Source organism: Pleuronectes platessa, chromosome 3, assembly GCF_947347685.1.
Source record: "Pleuronectes platessa chromosome 3, fPlePla1.1, whole genome shotgun sequence".
Classification (NCBI taxonomy): domain Eukaryota; kingdom Metazoa; phylum Chordata; class Actinopteri; order Pleuronectiformes; family Pleuronectidae; genus Pleuronectes; species Pleuronectes platessa.
Window position 1 is genome coordinate 16,548,544 of NC_070628.1, and position 19,927 is coordinate 16,568,470.

Genomic DNA, 19,927 nt, shown 5'->3' on the forward strand with positions numbered 1-19,927 from the left:
GACAGCCACCTGCTGTAGCAGTGGTACTGAAGCAGTACCACTGCAGACTCCCTCCTTCTCTTAACAAGCTTTAAGATGTTTTCTTCCAGAGTTTTAAATACACACAAGAGGACCAACAATGCAACATCTTTTAACAGCCAATCGCTTATTGCGAGCTTGCCAGCCTTTGGAAAGATGAGCGTGTGTATAGAAGGGAGCCCCCTCGAATCCTGGATAGGAACAGGGCAGTGTGTGTCTGTGAGTCAGCTGGGTGTCTAGGGCATGCAGCTCACAACCTGATCGACAACTGCAGGACATTAACCAACTGCAAGAGCTGTGAGCTTGACATATATGGTTACACACTCGCACAGCCTTACACGTGTGTCATCACTGGCCCGATTCAGATCCAAATATTTGCAGCCACGCAGTTACATTCCAAGACATGGATGCAAATTTGTACGAAGCCACACACACAAATAAATGAATCTGTGCGTACCACTGCTGCTCATGCACATTTTTCATTTCATCACCTCACTGGTGTGTGACGACGGAGATAAGACGGCGATGACAGAGATGTCAGAGAGGGGGGGGAGGAAAAAGGGGTTTGAAATTGAACAGGAAATTATGTACTTCAATTAAGACATGCGTAGGAGATATTAAAAGCTATACTCCAGTGCCTGGGGACAGGATGCAGGAAGGGGGATCCAATGGAAAGCGACAGTTAAATCAGAATCCCTGGCTTTCGCTGTGAGCCGGAGGAAGAGAGACAGGACAGCTATGTTTAATAATATAATTGGACTTAGTGTAGTGAAATGTACGATGGTGTGCAGGATACAGCATGAGATACCGCTAAGGAACGAACCAAAGAGGAAAGACACGAGTGACAATCGGGATCAAATCTTAAGACGGTGCCTGTGTTGCACTGAAGAAAGCAGCAGCTACATTATGCAGATACAAAACTAAAATATTCGACAAAAGTCCTGCCGTCAACATACAGCTCCACTCGGTCAGCCACCATGCAATCAAAAAACAAATCTATTAAAATAAATTCACCTTCTAAAAAACTGCACAGACTTTGAAAATAGAAAGCCAGTGTTTGCAGCCAGTTCAAGAAATCATCACATTACACGCTCACATGTACAGAGTGTGTTCCAGTCCACTCAGCCATTCGTGAAAGAGCGATGATATAACACTAGTTAAGTTCACAACATGTTCACATCAAGCCCACTCACATAAACACGGGGGAAAAGGGAAAATACCTCTCATCAGTCGCTTCATGTGAGGGTTTACTCATTAATCCAACATCACATAAAACACTGAACGGGTGTTTGGATGCACAGTGAGAAGGCGGTTACAGCCAGAAGCATGATTTATTTGTGGGGACGTGAGTAATGTGAAGAAATCACAACATCTTGGCAACACAAATAGGCTTAAATCATTGTTAGTTAGCGTTTTAATTATATGGCACTTGAACGCTGTAGAGCTAAATGGAGATGCATCACAGGGGCAGAAAATAGTGAAGCTATAGAATCTATCAGTTGAATGTGGATTATGGAAGGGGTCTCGATTTGTATCTCCAATGAGACTGATCAGCAATCGCACACTTGTATTATTTACCACAGGATGAGAAAACTTACCTCGCGTTAACCACAGCTCTGGCAGCTTTCGGAGAGGAGTCGGTGCATGGCAGAAAAACAGACGCAGAAAAGCATCCTCCGATGTCCTCTCTGAAGTTACCCGTAAAAAAGATGGAGCATCGGAGATTCAGTCGCGATTCGTATTTCTGAAGTCAGGACTTTGCAGGTATAAGCCGACTGGTGACAGGAGACCGAGGTAAACAGCGGCTGCGGAGCCAGATGTAACGTTTCACACAGCGAGCACGGTGATGAATATGCGTTGAGCAGGAAAAATTAAAAAAAGATACACAGAGAAATGACACTCGCAAGGAATCTGTAAAACGTCACGATATAAAGTGGGCGGGGGGGGGGGGGGGTGCACGGCGCACCACTAATAACACAAACAAAAAAAATAAGCCAACACGGATAAAATGACTTTTAAAAGCAGCGAATTGAAGCTAACGTTAGCTGGTTGACGCTGAGAATCGTCGACCGTCGCGAGGTTTTTTTTTGCAAACCGGAGAATTCAGGCGGTTCTCGGTATTATTAATAATAATATAAAAAAAACGCTGCTGAGCTCTCTCGTATTGGAGCGAGCCGCCGTCAGCTAACTTGTTTTAAAGTGCAAAAAAGAAATGTTTTCTTTTTGTTTTGTTTATGTCGCCAGCCGGACGAGTAGCGACGCGCTGGCTACCGCGGGTGCGAAGTGAGAAGCGACTCCGGGGAAATACATTCTGTGTGGATCCGGACAGCGGAGCGGACAGTCCTGGTAGGCGTATTCACTGAGCTCTCGTTGACAGTGGTGTCGCAGCCATTTTGTTCAAACTAACAACACCGCAGTCTCCCTCTCCTCCTCCCAGACAGCGGGCGGACCAGGAAGTGGCTCCGGATACGTCACTCCCGACCAACCACGGCCGCCCGGACGCTGGCTCCGCCCGCGGCGCTCCGGCCCCGCCCCCGCCCCCTCTCCCCGCGGACACAGGAGGCTGGACCCGGGCTGGAGCGGCTCATGTGTCCGATGTCACAGCTGAAGCACGCAGCGAGGACTGTGAGCTTAAAAAGGATACGAATGTGGCTCTGCTGTGGATCTGAGGAGGGTGATGTTGTCGAGACTGGATGCAAGCATTATCTCGGGCAAAATTTGGATTCTCATCTTGCAAAAAGCAACAAAGATGACACAGGCATTTATTTGTATCGTTTAACACCAAGTACACGTTGTCACTATTTATTTTCTATTAAAGGTTCAGTGTGTAGAATTTAGTGACATCTATTAGTGAAGTTGCATGTTGCAGCTGAATACCCTCCTCTTCGAATCATGAGAGAGAACCAGTGGAACATACAGTTATCATAAAAACTCAGAAGGTGTTAAGTCGGACTACTGTAAAAAAAAAGAAAAAGATGGCGGCCTCCGTAGAGTGGACCCTGCTCCCGATGTAAATATAAATTATTTAAATATAAAGGGCTCATTCTAGGGTAGAGAAAACAATTTGAATAGGTCAAATCTGTGAGAATTATCACACTGTTGAATTCATACTCCAAACAAATAGAGGCCAGCATTTTATCCGAAAGTTGGGGCGCTCATGTCTCGCTGGATAGGGCCTCGGGCAAACAGAACAAATTCTGGTAGCCTGTCCCATTGGGTGCCCATCAAAATCTTCAAGTTAGGTCAATACACTGAGAATCTGTCATTTGTGGTGCGCCATGACAGTGGCATTGCATGATAGCAATAACTTGAATACAACTAAAGATGTTTTTTTTGTAGGTAACAATACTTTAGAATATAGGACAGGAAGGTGAACATCCCTTGTACGTGTGAAGGTCTTCTGCGCAATTTAATTTACCAGCTACCAGTAGATGTTAGCAGGTGTTATCGACCACCAGCGGTTGTTAAGGAGATAAGTTCAGTTTTGCACCTTAGCATCATAAAGTGTTTTGGCCTTGTAATCAACGATACATTTTATGGCTACTGCCTCCTACTGGCCCAAAAAGTTAAACGATATTTTAAAATATTAAAATAAAAATAAAATGAATGAAAAATGTAACGTATATATCAAGTGAATTACAAGTACTCCAAATTGTGCTAAAATAAATGTACTTAGTTACTTTTCATTTGTCCCTCTTAATGATATATACATATCACACAACACAATATATTATTATATATATAATACCATAGTTCATGTGACTCATGATGAAAATAGTGCAAAAGAGTACAAAAATAGAGAAGACTCATAAAAGTCTGCAATTTGGAACTTGCATCATGAACTTTATTTAGCAGTCTCCGATGCCTCTTAAAGGGCTCACCCCAAGTTTCTTTACCCAAGATGACCTTTGTCAAGAATCTCTCTCTCACATGATATCCAGGAACATGGGGCGATAATTCCAGGCTATTCACAACATGATGGATGAGGTCGCCCCTGTGCCCTGAACCGCGTCTGCAGCCGCTTCAGAGAAAAAATATGTGGCCCCTGTCCATTCTCTACACTCCCTTTCTCATGGAAATGACCGCTCCATGCACAGACAAACACACACACACTCACACTGTGCGGTGGGAACAGGTCAAGGCAACGGTCCACAAAGGGGAAGACTGACCAGTGAGAACTCTTTCAGGAAATCTCTTGGCTTCTATAGGTTACTGGGAGAGACTGCTAATGAGAAAGACAGGGGCCCAGGCCAAACGTTTTTTTTCCTCCTTTTCAAGGCAAGATGCCCAGAGCTATTAAAATGGCAAGCTCCATCTGAATGGAGAAAGCAGATGTTCCATACTTGGGGTTAAGAGAGGTGAGAGCAGAGGGGATTGGCTTCAGAAAATCCTTGAGGGAAATGTAGTTCACTGTGGATCACATACTATTTAACTCTATGCAGGAATTTGCTGCTCATTCATACCACATTCTAAATAACTTGTTATTAGTTAATCTTTTTTCTCAGAGTTAGTTGAATTTGCTCACATGAAGCATCAATTCCCTGATTTATTACATCATGCACATTTAAGTGCATCACTTGTAATGTAGTTTAAATCTCCTTCATGTACACTTGCATGAATTATCAGAGATGGAAATCTGTGCACCACAAATTGAACTTTAGAAATAACAATATCGGTTTGACATGATGTCAGCCATCAGTGGTTCATACTACTTCCTTGTTCATATCCGCTCTCCACCTCATCACAGCTTTTCTTTTAGGTGTCTCTGTTTCTTTGACTCTGCCAATTTCCCTAATTGCTTTCACATTTAAGCAGACTGCTTACAGAAGGGAGCCAATGGGAAAGGTCTGCCTGACATTCTGATAAGAACCAGCCCAGACACAAGCCGTAGGACTGCAGCAGAGGCAATCGCTCATTCCTTCCCCTCTCAGACAATACACTTCTCCTCCTCCTGCTTCTCTCACCATTCTCTTCTTCTCCTCCCCTCTCTCTATTTTTTTCCAGCATGCTCTTCTGCCTTTTGTTTTAATTCCAGTCCAATCACCAGATGCGTTCCGCATAAGGTTTTAATTTCAAGCCTGCCACTGGAGTCTGTCACACTCTCACATATATGCACAAATTCACACAGGAGTACATGTGCATACACCAAACCACACATTATTTTACATAGCGGCACACAAGCACACACACACAATAATGTGTTTTGTCCCTACATGCATATTAAATGCTAGTGCTCTGTGGCTACATTTTATCATTGAAACTCATTTCCCATGAGGGACAGTTTCTCCATCCAGAAACATTAAGAATCATAAACATTCATGAAAAGCATAGACATCGCCAGACCAAGTGTATGACGAGAATCCCTACAGACTATATTTCTTGCTTTGAAAGTCAGAATATGTTTTATAGTTTATGACAGACCAGCAGAATTCATAGAATCATCATACACATTTTTCATTCAAACATTTTTTTTTTGTGCCTTTCTCTTAAATACAAAACCCTCTCCAACTGTACCATCTTAACATTTAATTCTGTGGACTTAACCACACAAACATGATCTGAGGGTTTGCCAAATATTTCATGGCAGCAGAGATCTTGGTCTTAAATCGTCATTCTCTAGACACTGCATTCTAAAAGAAGACATTCACAGCTTTGCCGTGTGATGCAGAATGACTGATGAGTTTTGGGGGGTGTCAGCATTATGTTATTGATTATGAATACGCTATCCTCCTCACCAGTCTGGACCTTATGCATGTGAGTAATCAAAATGCAGACAGTGAGCTGCTGCTTTGCTCAAAGTGACATTTCCAAAGGCATGACTTGACATATGCAAAAGGACCGTCATGAAGATAATTCTGACAGCGGAAGGAGCCAAATGACACCATCTCCTAACTGCAGATAAAAGAAGAGTGTTGGGCAGCGAGCGACCCCAGTCCTGCTGCTCTGGGGCAAAATTTGCGAGTTGAAGCTGCTCAGTTGGGCTGAAACATTCATGGCGAGTTTTTCCTCACTCTGATTACCAATGTGATTGAAGTGCCTATCCACTGAATAACAGAGTGGTACAGCTCCTCTAAGTCACTCATTGCTCATCTCCATGGTCTGCAGCATTGCAATGAATGATAAGTCAGACTGCGAGTGTAGCTGATGGAACCGAGGGCACGATGGTCCATAGGAGGGCTATCATTAACTTTGCATTCCCTTTAATTAACAGTAAATCATGAATTACCCTCAGTGGAAGATGCCCGACACATAGGTAAACATGTACAGTACAAACACACACTCCCGTGCGGTAAAGCACACATGCAAACATACATACAAATGTGCAGTTACTGCGGTCCATACAAATATGCAGTACAGACCATGGCAACAAAATGCATTTGATCCTCCACATACTGCTGTGTGTCTGTATGCTATATAATATATTATGGGGGAAGCACAATAGCCAGAGGATACTGTGTATGAAGCGGCTGGGAAAGGAGCAATACAATGAATGGGGAAGGGGTCGTACAGCCTCTGTGTGTGTGTGTGGTAGTGTTCTTGTGTGCAAGAGTGCGTTTGCATGCTTGTGTGTGAGAGTGCATGTCCACAGTATATGTGTGTATTTGTGCATGTCCATATGTGTGTGTTGTTGGGGTGGAGGGAGGCAGAGCAGAGCCGAGCGTTGCAGTGCAGTAGGACAGTGTTTCTGAGCTCTGGTAATTTCCCCCGAGACAAGCGAGCAGGTAAAGGCCAGCGAGAGAGGGAGGGAGGCAGCGATGGATTGAGGAGGCTGGGAGGGAGGGAGGGAGGGAGGGAGAGAGGGAGAGAGGGAGCGGCAGCAAGCAACTGTGTCAGTGAATAATGGGAAATGATACAGCAGTGGCGGAAAAGAGGCCGGCAGATTCGCCCAATCCAATGTGCGCACGCTGCATTGGCAGCATCTCCGGCTTCAATGTAGCAACCCGCACTGTCAACACATTAACGTTTCTATTTTCATTTCAAATGTCTTATCTTGTTAATGAGTGTTTCTGAACTGAGTCATTGTTCTTCTAATGCATTCATCTATTAATTACAAGTGCGCCTTTTCCTGATGACCTTGCTTTATTCTGTTACAAGCAGCAGACCTTAATATTAGCATACATTAAGCCCTGCTTATCTTTCATCCCCAAAAGCTAATACATCAAATTATCACCTGAAAAAAACACATCAACCACAATAGTGGTTTGTACACAGTGATTTGTGTGTGTGCGTGTGTGTGTGTGTTTGTGGCTGAGCACCCTCACTTATTAGCCACCCCCCCTCCCTTCTTGCAAACTCATTACCAGGGTATAAGACCTGCGTGGATTTTATGGTGTTTTGGGAACTGACTGGTTAATCAGATTTATTGCACACTTAAGCTTAATTGATTGCCTTTATGGATTCAAATGAATAATTAAGGGCTAACAAGCCTGGTTTCTGTTTCACCATTCTGAACTGATGATAATGACCCACACTGAGGGAAGGTTGTGGACGTGTCAATCAAAATATGCTAACATCACAGGATCCACTTATTGGCCTCATTCAAAACTGATTATACGAATGCCTTGTATGCATAGTTTCACTCGCCTGTCGCTCAGAACGCTGACGCCAACACCTTAAAGTGAGGTGTTTATTTTTTCCGTCTTTGCTCTGTATGGACCTTCTACTGTGACATTTCTATTAAATGTGAAGGAGTGTACCAGCAGTGCATGGACGGAGTGAGACAGTGTATTAAGATCATGGCGGCAGAAACACAGAAGACAACATATCCTGACCTTCACATGATCTTCACCAGATCAATACTATCATCATTGCAGAGAAGCGGTCACAGATTAACCCAGCCTCCCATAGCCATCCCCAACCCCCAACCCAAACACACACACACACACACACAGAGAGAGAGAGAGAGGCACCTTCTTCAGTAAGGGCCCTTGGTATATTGATTGGTCTGTATTGATGGACACACAGAACCACCACATGTACACACTTTCTTGTTGACTTTATTTTAGCCTGCTTTATCTTCCACTGGCGGGCTGGTACAGCATAGTCGGGAGCGAGGAGGGTCAAAACAGTAAATTTGGGTCAGGGAAGTCGCGTTGTGGCCGTAAGGATCTCCAAACAGTATAAAGGAAGAGGCGTGTCCAGATTTTGAAAGACTGAATTGCTTCTGTACTGTGTGGTGTTGTACAAATAATGATTGCCTCTATATTTACATGTATGTTTGGCATTAGAGAAAAGGGCACTATAAAGGCCACATGAATAGGCCAATATCTGAGTTCTTGCACTACCTGCATGTAATTTTTCACATTCCCGAGCACATACATTACATCAAGTATCTCCATATCTGACTCCCCATCAGCCATTTCCACAAAATATGCACCAACGCAGCGAGCAAGAATGATCAAGTCGATATCTTAACGTCGGCGAGTCGCCAGAAGGCAACTAACTCAATCCCATATCCAATGTAAATGTTGGTGGCATATCCACGGGCAAGGGCTGATATTTAGAAGTCCATTAACATGGGGTGGAGCTGGGTTAATTCACTGTTTGTTGCTGGAGATCCAGGGAGGGTTTAGGGCACACAAAGAGGAGGATGGAGAGAGATGGATGATGGGGAAAGCGAGGGATGGAAAGAACGAGGACAAATAAGAGGGAAGGGGGTGATATGCAAAAAGCTACAGCGACCGAAAGAAAATCAAAAGAGGCCAGAGGAAGAATGCAAATGAATGTGCAGGGGAAATAAATGTGTGTGTGAGGAATCAGTGTGTGTGTGTTGTGGGTGGAGGTGTGTGTGTGTGTGTGTGTGTGGGGGGGGGGGGGGGGTTGTTGTTGTGGGCATTGCTGCCTGCTATCATCCGCCTCAGCCTGGGCATCAGTTTGATTAATGCTGCTTTCCTCCAACTGACCTCCAAGGTCACTGGAATAGTGGGTACTCAGCTCCTCCCATTCGTGGCTGCACCGGAGGGGGGGTAACGGCCGTATAATACGCTCCCCCAGAGGTTCTTTTTCTCGGCTTTCCCGGTTTCTCCCTGTCTGTCTCTCGTTTAAACTCCCTCTGTCTGTCTGGTCGTCTCTCCCCTTGATCTGCCCTTCCTCTCTTTCTACACCGTGTATCTCTCATCATCCTCATCCATCTCTTTCTCTCTGCCACCATTTCTCTTTCTCGCGTCCATCTGACACTTTTGCTCCCTCCACCACCGCTCCCTAATCTGAAATGCAATCAAAAGCGGCAATAATGGAATGTGTTTGAAGACGCTGGAGGGTGGAAGAGGGAACAGGCCTGTGAGGGGGCTATTAGAGCATCCAATGAGGTTTAGATAAACACACACATACACACACACACACTGCCTTCTTCCTCCCCTCAGCCACAGACAGACTGCCAAGGTGAAGGCACATGAATAGAGCTGTCCTACACAAATAGACACTTGGCAACGACACACTTCCTCAGACTAAGAAGCTGTAACAAATGCTACTTACTGTGCCAGTCAGTGTTGCCTGGCATGGAGCTGGCAAGAAGGGGAGAGAGAGGGAGAGAGAGACGGGACACTTGTGTGTCAGACGCTTTCTTGGCTAAAAATCATTTTCAAGATGTTTTCTTTTTATTCTGCATAGTCATACTGTCCTATGCATGTAGCAGTTGTGTCACTGTAAAAATGCAGATTTTAACTGCACACAGCTGTTAGCAAGACAACACGGTGAGCAACACTTGTAATCCATTGTCCATGTTGTGTTCTGCACTGGGAGCCGAGGCTAATTCCAGTTGTTTTCGTCCGGAATGGAGTCAAGTGATAGGAGCCTGATAAATCAGCAAAAGCTATGTTATGACCAAAAAGACCCAGTCCACACGTCACAATCATTGTTTTAGCGGCTCTAAACTTCTAGATAGGCGTAACCAAGGCAGAGTTTATGAAATGCAAAACTAAAACATGGCCGTGTGGATGTATCCTAAAGGTAAACACCTAGTGCACATCACCCACCATTAAATACTTCTCATCTCTCTGCAGCAAGCTTCCCTCTACTTCACTTGTTTGTGAACATTAAATGATGACACAAGAAGAATTTAATGACAGCGTGTGTATTTTTATGTTGTCAAGCTCTATCCAGACAACTGTTATTACATTTAAGAACACAGCCTCCTCATTTATGCCGTTGAGGGGGCAGGGCAGGACAGGAGTGCTGACTAGCAGGGCTCTGGTAGGTGTGTTCTCTCCTGGTAGTTACTTCTTGATTCAGAGTATTGTACCAGTCAAAGTGAACTTCTGGATGGTTTTTCATCTCAGCAAAACCTGAACCAATACACCCACACCAATGCAGACCTTTGCAGTTCTTATCAAGGTGCTATGTTTAGGCTATCGCCCACATATTTCTATGAAAAGTAACTCAAGGTTGGATTTACACAGGCCAGCTTACTTGTATTTGTGCAGTGGCAGCTGCTTATTGATGTATATAATGTATCAGATCATGGAAACAGTTGGTTGTGAGAAACCCTGCATGGGCTGAGTCTGAATACTTGTATCAGTGTATCAAGTAGAGTCCACTATCCGAGAGAATGCTAAAGAATGTGAGGATACACCAGTTCATCAGCTCTGAACAGGTGGGGCGTCATAATCACCACCTGATGAATATTTCAGGAAATCAGTAGCCTATGTAAGAGATTTACACTTAATTGTTTCGATTCACAAATATTTAAATGGTTACAATATCATGATCACTGTCTCTGTATCCGCCAATTGGCTTCAGAATAGTTTCTTCTTGGTGCAGGAGTAATACATTTTCAATAAATCTGTTTCAAGCATGAAAACCTCACAAAAGCTTTTGGATCTCATGAACCTTATAAGTTAACATATTCGTCGACGTCTTCTACGTGTGTGACACCTTTTTTTTAATCCTGAGATATTTCTTCTAGTTATTCGATCGTCACTCACTCGCTGTGAATTTCCCAGAAATAAAACATTAATTGTTAAGGTAGCCCTTTTTGACTGCAGTTGACCAGTTAATTAACGTGATTCTGCTGCTGATGTCCACTCTCTGGTGGGATCTTTTAAGGTCGACTGCATTTTCAATTGAGTTTATTATTCTCAGCTCTTTCCAGATTTGATCTGCCTCGGCTGCTCTTTGAATCGGGTCTCACTCTTTTGAAAAAGGTTTGAGTTGGTTTCCCATGAGTCCATTGTGTATTGTGAGGCCCTGCATGTGCCATCAATCAACGTATGAGCCTCAAATGTTTCGTTTTTCACTAGACACTTCTATTCCAAACTTTTGTCATTGATAATTCCTGTAAGGCAGGCCTGACCATGATGGAGTCTGACAATGTGTGCAAAAAAAGCCAGCAGTATAATAGCAACCTGGAGAGTTAGCCCTCGCTGTGCACCGTCAATTTGTCTCACACCCTGTACCCCTCCATCCCCCCACCCTCCTTCCTTTTCTTCTCCGCCTCTCCCTGTTCCCTTTTTCCAGTCAGTGCCTGAGCGTGAGCGACACACATACATACACACTCCGGAGCATCATGAATCTTTCATGCAAGCGGGCTGTATAATCCCTGAGGCGTGCTCTCGGAGACCCACACACACCCGCCTCCATCACCTTGCATCAGGAGAGAGGGAAAGAGAGAGAGAGAGAGAGGAGAGAGGGAGGGCGAGTGACAGAGAGAGACAGAAAGATAGATAGAGAGACCGAGACATCCAAAGGGAGGGAGGGGGGAGGCAGTGGAGAATAGAGAGGAGAGGGGAGGCGACGAGGAGGGGGGAGTTAGTGAGGGCAGGGATGGGTGCAGCAAAGACAAATTGAAGGTGTGAAGTAGGACCTGGCTGGAATTACCTTCCTGCTTTTGACCATCAGGGGAGGGATGTAAGAGGAGGAGAAGGAGGAGGACGAGATAACAATGGAGAGGATTGTTCTTTTGCTGCTTGACTGCTGGAGTCTGCAGTTGAAAGTCGACTGGGTTCTCATTAGTAGCCCCTGTCTGGTGGAAACACACTAAACACTTTGTCCACTAACACCCCCTCAGCACCACCTATATATACCCTCCACTAAAGATGAAGACAAACTGGAGGGCAGATCTACACCCTCCTATAAACTGTATACAGACACATAGATATCCATAGTACGATAGCTAGACTATATATTACTCTACATTTCAGATTACTTTTGACGCTGGAGTTATGAGAGCAGTGGTGAACCAAAAACCTAAAACTAAATTACAGACCAGTCAAACTAACATCCATCCACTTATCCTTATGAGGGCCACCGGGGGAGACAAACCCAGCTGACATTGGGCGAGAGGCGTGGTACTTCCTGGACAGGTGCCAGCGTACAGTTAAACAATTAATTGAAAGTGGCTCCGAAGCTACAGCTAGAATGTCACTCAGCGGAGTCCATACCTCTGCCGAGGCCCAACAGTTCCTTTCTGAAATAACTTCACGTGTATTGACTCATAAATATAATAAAATAATAATAAAATATCAAAAGAAATTTCATCAAGCAGCAGGAATTTCTCATTTCTCATTAAATGTTGATAAAATGCTTAAAGAGAGTGAAACAATAAAATTGGATCCAGCCCCTGATCCAGATCTGCACCAACATTGAATGGAGTCTTTGCTGACCCTTGTCACACCCTTCCACTAATTTCCGTGCTAATCCGTGCAGTTATTGTGGTACCCTGACAGCGACAAACAAAAGCTAATGAAAACATAACCTCCTTGGCGGAGGTAATAATCAATGTCACCTTTTTTCATCCTTCTCCCTTGAACATCCTCAGACAAATACCACATAGTAGTTCTTCCAATAGACTCCCAGCACACTTGATTAGTGTCATACTGGCTTCTCTTTGGTGTGTGTCAACCTGAATGCAAGTTGTCTGGATGAGGTGCTAATGGAGTGACAATGGAGGACTCGCAGGGGACTGGACAGCACAGTTGTGGCTGTTGCTTTAATTACCCGCAACCAGTCAACACAGCGGCAGGGTGAACCACCTCATCGGACAGATGAGCTTATTATGCTCCCCGCCCTCACACCCTGAGCCTCTGATTTATTACAACACTGATTAACAAGGCTGTCCAGGAGGGAAAACTTGTATTTGTGTGTGAGTGTGAGTGTATGTAGACACGTTTGTATGTGTGAAATTATTTTGGCAGTATAAATGCACGTGAGGGGCAAAAATTGTATTAGCATTTTCATTGTCCTCATTGAGTTCCATATAGTCCTGACTGGGACATCTCAAGGTCCCCAGCTTACACAAACAGCCCAGGAAAAGGTTGAATAAAGGAGAAGTGCTGCAATATATCCTTCAAGCATCCATGAACAACCAGTAATGTGTGTACATGTATGCAAAATGGGCAGTGGCTTAATACAGGCTCCACATTGTATGCATTTGAGAGTTGGTATTTTTGTGTGTGTTCCACCTTTAATGCTCATGTGGCAGCATTAGTGTATATTCATGAGCGTGTTTTCATGCTTGCTGGGGGTGAGTGTTTGAATGTGAGCGTACACGTGTCCAACCTAAATGCATATAATGTGTGTTTTCAGGGGCCAATAGGTCGATGGTTTCCCTCCTTCCAGTACCTTGCCCTCACTCCCATTACTGCTCTCCCATGGTCTCAGCTACATTTCACCATGCACTCTACGTCTGAGCACCACCTACCAAATACAATTAAGTTGAGTTATGACCACTCCATAGGAGGGACAGGGAGGGTGGTGTGAAGTGTGTCTGTAAGTGTGTGTGTATATATATATATATATATATATATATATATGAGAGTGAGAGAATGTGTCATATGTAGCTTACTGGGGTACACAGACACACACACACACACACACACACACAAACACACACAAACACACACACACACACCATAGTCAGTCTTCTCCATGGTGGAACGGCGTGGAGGGGGCAAGCAAACGGGTGGTAGGTTAAGATTGAGGAGGAGCTGTGGGTGGTGGACGGTGCAGTGCCAATTTCACGCCTCCGCTCATCACTGCCTCTTGCAGCTGCACGCTGCATGCTCTCTCCACTCCCTGCCCCCCCCTCCCCAATGATGCCCCCCCCCCCCCCCCCGTACACACATACAACCCTTTCTTCAATGGCTGTACCCCCCCACACACACCACCCCCCTACATCCCCCCTCGCCCCTCCCACCCTCCCTTCATAGGTGACAATACGGTGGCATGGGGGGATCCATCTCCAAACAACAATCCGAAGCACGTAATAAACCACATCGGAAAGAAAAAAGGCGGAAAAAAGACACAAAACAGCAACTCAGCAGCCGAGCAAAGCCACGTGAACAGAAAACCTGTTCCTGCTCAGTCCTCTCTAGCACCCACATCCAGCTCAAGATGGATGCCTCGGTACGCCGACTCCTTGTGCTCGGTGGCACAAGGACAAAAAGAGGGCACGGGAAAAAATAGCTGCGCGATTTGCATCCATAAAGGTAACATTTGTCTGTAGCGCACGCGACACCCCTCTTAACGACCCCACCGCTGAGTGAAGCAGACTCCTAATTAAGCATTAATTACACAACAATAGAAGTGGCAATTAGGAGGAGGCGACGCAATTCTGACAAATTCCCACCTGGGATAATGTCAACACAGCGTTATTACCATCACCGCCTGCTGTGGTTATGGCTATCTAAACAGTCATAAACGTCAGCTGCGGCATATTGTACCACAGTTGCTATACGACCAGGCAATATGTTTTGCGTCTCTCTGCCTCTGTGTGTCTGCCTTCCCCGGTCCCTGCCAGTCTGTTTTCCTCTGGTAAACACGGAGCAGACGGCACACGGGCGCTGAGTCTCTCCCCCGGTGTTAATTGGTAAAAGCGGTGGGATTTACTCAGGCGGACAGGCGGCGAGGGTTCTCCCTTTGTAGTGTCACAGTGTTTACAGTCCTGCCGCAGCGATGACTGGGGCCACATGGACGCTGCCTTTGTTTGCACCACATCACACAGAGATGGGAGATAAACCCTGCTGCTCTTCACAACACACACACACACACACACACACACACATACACGTACAGATGAAAAAAACATCACACAAACTGAAACAGACCTGACAGAGAAAGTATTAAGGGGATTAAAGAGGTACAGGGGACAGATGGGAAAACAAACGTGTGGGTGTATGTGTGTATGTGTGTTGGTTTGGGTGTGTGTATCTGGTTAGGTGGGTTGTGGGTGTATGTGTGGTGCTCCACCGAAACAGGAGATGGGCTTAGTGCTCGGTGGACAACAAATTTGGAGATGTACACAGAAAAATATGTTTTCAAGCTAAACGATCTCTGAGAGTTTTGGTTCTGATCAGTTTTAATCCCTGTCAAACATTGAAACGCCTGCAAATCAAGTGACCACTCAGATACACCTGAATAACCACATGTGAATAATTAGTTGCAGAGTTGTCTGAGGTTGCTTGTTAGCTAAGAAAACCGGGCCACCAATGTGTGTAATTGATAATCCATGTTGTGTTCGACACTGGTAGACGAGGCAAATGCTGGTCATTTTTCCCCCCAGAAGATAGTCATGTGATAGGAGCGTGACGAATCAGCGAAGGCTACACTGTGACCGAAAAGATACAATGAGCAAGTGGTTATGAATATCTACGTCAACGTTTCCAAACAGACTAAATGACTGCCCTGCAGTTTCCAAACTCAGACAGGGCCAGCAGTGTTTCCAAACTTCACTGTTTTAGTGGCTCTAAATCTCCGGAGTAGACTTGACTCCAGGCAGATCTGCAGAGTTGATTCATTTTCAAATAAAAACGTAGTGGCGTGGATGTAGCCTGAGAAGTTGAGAAAGAAGGTGACTGAGGAAAAGTTGTTAGAAACCTGCAATGCTCTACAAATACTGCAGTTTCTAGGTTACATGAGTGACATCCGTTAGACACCAGGCTATAAGCACACACCCACTGCTCATCAATCTATACAATTAGCCTGCATGATACCAGGAGGACACATTGTTTATTAGGTCAATTGCGACTTTAATTAAGAATAATATGTCGGATTAGCAATTGTACTTCTGCTCGCACCTGTTTGGCATCACTGCGTCATTCACACCAAAACTCAGTAGAAAAAACAAAGAGCAATGGGGAAATGTGATACCAGCAGTTGTCCCTATGAGCAGTTTATAATTTCAAAATCATCTTGCAAGTGTGTATCTAGTAAATCAAAAGAGTAACTGATCTCATATTTTCTTCTTTAAAAAGCCCTGCATGGGGATTTCACACATGAACAGATATTGCATCTTTTTTTTTTTCGCCTGTGCCTGTGGGCGAACCAGCCGACAGGAGGATCATCTCACTCCTGATTCGTCGTAGCCCTTCCCTCGGCCCATTTCCCCAACCCTAAATTAGTGGAATTTTCACAAAGCTGGAATACATTAGGGAGGGATCAGGGCGAATGGCACATTATGAACACTGTCAGGAGTGGCCTATTAAAGAGGAATCAGACATTATCGACGCCTGCGTATCTGGAGAACAATCTTAGCTAAGTTAATAATGTGCAATTAATCATAGGTCACTTAGCACAAGATGGGGTATAACATACTGCGGTGGAGCCAGACCTATAATGTGCTGTCCATCCGTCCAGAGGAAGAGAGAGATGGATGGAAGCACGCTGACAATCTATCATCTACAAGAGAAGTTGACTTTGGGTTCTGGAGACGAATATGGGAAATTGGTTTTTTGAGCATCACAAGGAACTTCACAGTCTGAAGTTGATTATCACCATTTGTGTGCATGTGAAAGAAATCGCGTAACTGAATGTACACATTTGAAATAAATTCAAGTTTGTGCGAATAAAGTTTTGTTTGCCACAGATATAACTAAACTGTGCCACTCAGCTCCAACAGCTTTTAGAGATTGATGGAGCAGATGGAGGCAATTTATTAAGAAACACTGAAGCATTGCTCAACGTCCATTTACATTCATAGAGAGATTTCACCAATGTTAAGTTTTATCATTATAAATGTGGATGAAGATTGTATAAAATGAAGCTGCTTTACAAGTCAGTTATTTGATACTGTTCATACCAGCTTGCAGTAATAAGCTGAAAGTTTGTGCTGAATGTGATCTACGTTGATGAGGAAAGAGATCATATTTCTTATAAAATATCTTTCATAAAGGTTTGTGGTTAGGTTTTTATTTGGTTTTACAAATTCACACATTCAGATTTGTACATGCTGTTTTTACATGCTCACAAAAGGTGATATACTTCTGCAGGATTTGTTTAAATCATCTCAAAGGGTCCAAATATGAATGACCCTTATCTGGCTCTATTGACAGGTAGCCTGATTTATAATGGCTGATTCAAACCATTGACAGCTTTACTTGGCACATTATTGAGGTACCAGCCATTAACCTGCGCTAGTAGAAACAACTTCTTTTCGTGACATTCTGACCAATATATATATATTTTTCTGATGCAGTGAATATAAAGCCCTATGGGATTACTGGGCAGCCTCATGTTGCACAGCGGTGCAGTATCACCTCACAGCAGGAAGGTCCTGAGATCAAACATAAAAGAGCCCTTTTCTTGTGGAGGTTGCATGTTTTCAAGAAGGGTTCAAGTTCAAATGCTCCAAAGGGTCAAGGCTAAAGGCAGTGACCTTACATCCCTGTGTGCTCACCTAGGACCTACTGCTCCTGAATTTGGATGTGTCAAAGGCAGAACTCTACTTTGTGCAGGATATTTCAATATTCAGACAGACACTTGGTTATGCTCATTCCTGGTCTGAAGCTGACACTCTGTCAGAGAAAAAGGTAGAGGGTTCTGAAGAGACTCTTATTTATCCAGGCTGCAACCCCTAATGGAGCTTAGCTGATGGATTTCCTGCAGAATGAATTCTATAAAGATGGAAAAACTACCTACTGCTGAGAGGCCCTTTTCCCAGAACAAAAAACAGTGTTGTAATGAAGAAAACAACATCACAGCACTCTCACGTTACAACACAGTGAAACTCAACTTGTGGAAAAACCGGGGACATTTTAGTTTTACTTTATATAAGTAATAGTCAGTATATAGCTGCTTTTAGACATGGGTTATAATCTCCTGACAATATCCAGAGGGGCTGTAGGATATTTGAGAAAACCAGTGTTTGAGTGAGAGGCTCTGGACATTCTGTGGAGTTTCTCCCGCCAGCCCCCCAGGATTCACCGTGAGCGGTATTGGGGCGTATTGATGACATTTTAACGCAACAGACGCACAAGTGAAAAATACAAAAATAGTAATAATCTAATGATGAAAAAGCAGTGCCATGCAGATAGAAACAACGTTGAAGATTACAAGCTAGCTTTTGGTGATAAACTTTGTGCTTTAACAAAAACGCGTGATCTCTGCAGCGGAATTCATAAATAACATCCTGCTCCCCACATACTGAGAATCTCCTGCTGCGTTGTACCAGTGGAGAAAGTCTGCTCCACATTCTGAAAATGCAGAAAAACAAAACCAGCCAAGAGTTGGTTAAAGCAATTAAGGCCTTTTCACCAATATAATCTATTAATTTCAGATTTATCACATTTTCATAGACTAGAGGTCATAGATCAGTAGATAACTCACTTTTATATAGTTTGCAAAGTACTTCATGCCTTTAAAGGATACCACAGTTTGATTTCCAAAAAGGATTTAATGATAAAAACAGGGAACATAGTGACAATGGAGGGAAGTGTGGACATAAGAAGACAGACAGGTAGAGGATAAGGGCGTATAATCTGATATCGCAACAGCATTGGAAAGGAAACAGGAATGTTATCCGTTGCTCAGCGAGAGGGAAGAGACAGGAGGGACAGAGGAGATGAGGGAAAGGGGGAAAGTGCGAGAGAGAGACGGAGGAAGGGGATGACATGAGAGGAGACAAGCAGTGGGAAAAATTCACTTCTACACTTGACTGATCTAGGAAATCCTGCAATCTCGCAGGAGCCAGCAAGCAGAAGCAGATGAGCCATGTCTCTCCATCTCTCATCCTCCCTCCTCTCCATCCATATTCCTCCCTCCTTTTCTCTCCTCGCTCCCTCATTCTCCAGATGAGTTGGCCTCTCTTCCTCTTCTTCTGTCTCCCTCACTCCTTTGTTCTTCCCCCCGCTCGCTCACAATCTTTCACATCATCCGTTTCATTCTTTCGCCTCCACCTCACCGCACTCACTCTGCCCACCCCCCCAACTCCCTCATGATGTCCGGGGCTGTTTGAGTAGAGCTCCAGCCAGACTATGGCCCCCGGTGGGCTCGTTTCACACCTCCAGGCCTGATGCCAGTCTGTCGGCCAGCTACAACTGACAGAGACAGCCTTCTGCACTCTGCTGGCTCTGATTAGGATGCATACGGTGGACTGGAATAGGAGGGGAAATGAACGCAGGCATGTGGCAGGTTGATCCCCAGCTCCCTAGTTCAGATGGACCATATGAGACCATTTAGGAGATGGAGAAAAGTATAGTATAGTTTTGTGAGTGTGCATATATCTGCACGGAAGTCTCTGTGCTACAGAAACTGCATTTAGAGGTGTGAGTGTGTGTGTGTGTGTGTGTGTGTCTGCATGCATCCGTGTGTGTGTGCTACGCCGCAGAATACCAATTGCCAGCGATACAGCCAGAAGCCTTCAGGCTCCTTCATTGTACTTCACAGCAAACCCACCCGTCACCAGCGAAAGCCCACTTCTATTCTATAAAGACAATAAACACGACTCTCCATGCTTGCAGAATAATAACAGAAGGGGGGGTGGTGGTTGTGGTGTCACATATTACACAGCGGGTCAAGTATGGATGAGCATGTGTATTGTATAATGGCAGGAGTAAACGGCGCACAACAAGGACAAATTGAGACGCTCTAACAAAGCAATTACATCTTCTAATAAAGCTGTAATTGTGTTTCATTATGGCGAGACGACGGCTATTTGCATCATCTTTTTATTCCCTTGCTCATCGAGTGGTGGCTGCTC

The 19,927-nt window shown here is 44.5% G+C and overlaps 1 protein-coding gene across 4 annotated transcripts in view; it reads right to left on the reverse strand.

The window, feature by feature from the left end:
• Positions 1 to 2,464, reverse strand: part of LOC128433629 (trinucleotide repeat-containing gene 6C protein) — a 52,778-nt gene extending 50,314 nt beyond the window's left edge. For 3 of the 4 annotated variants that reach the window (XM_053417800.1, XM_053417797.1, XM_053417799.1), the window contains exon 1: positions 1,617 to 2,458. The gene's annotated coding sequence lies outside the window, so the exon portion shown is untranslated. Of the gene's footprint in view, positions 1 to 1,616 lie in introns of all 4 variants that reach the window. The other variant, XM_053417798.1, reaches the window with a different exon arrangement.
• Between the last annotated feature and the right edge of the window lie 17,463 nt (positions 2,465 to 19,927).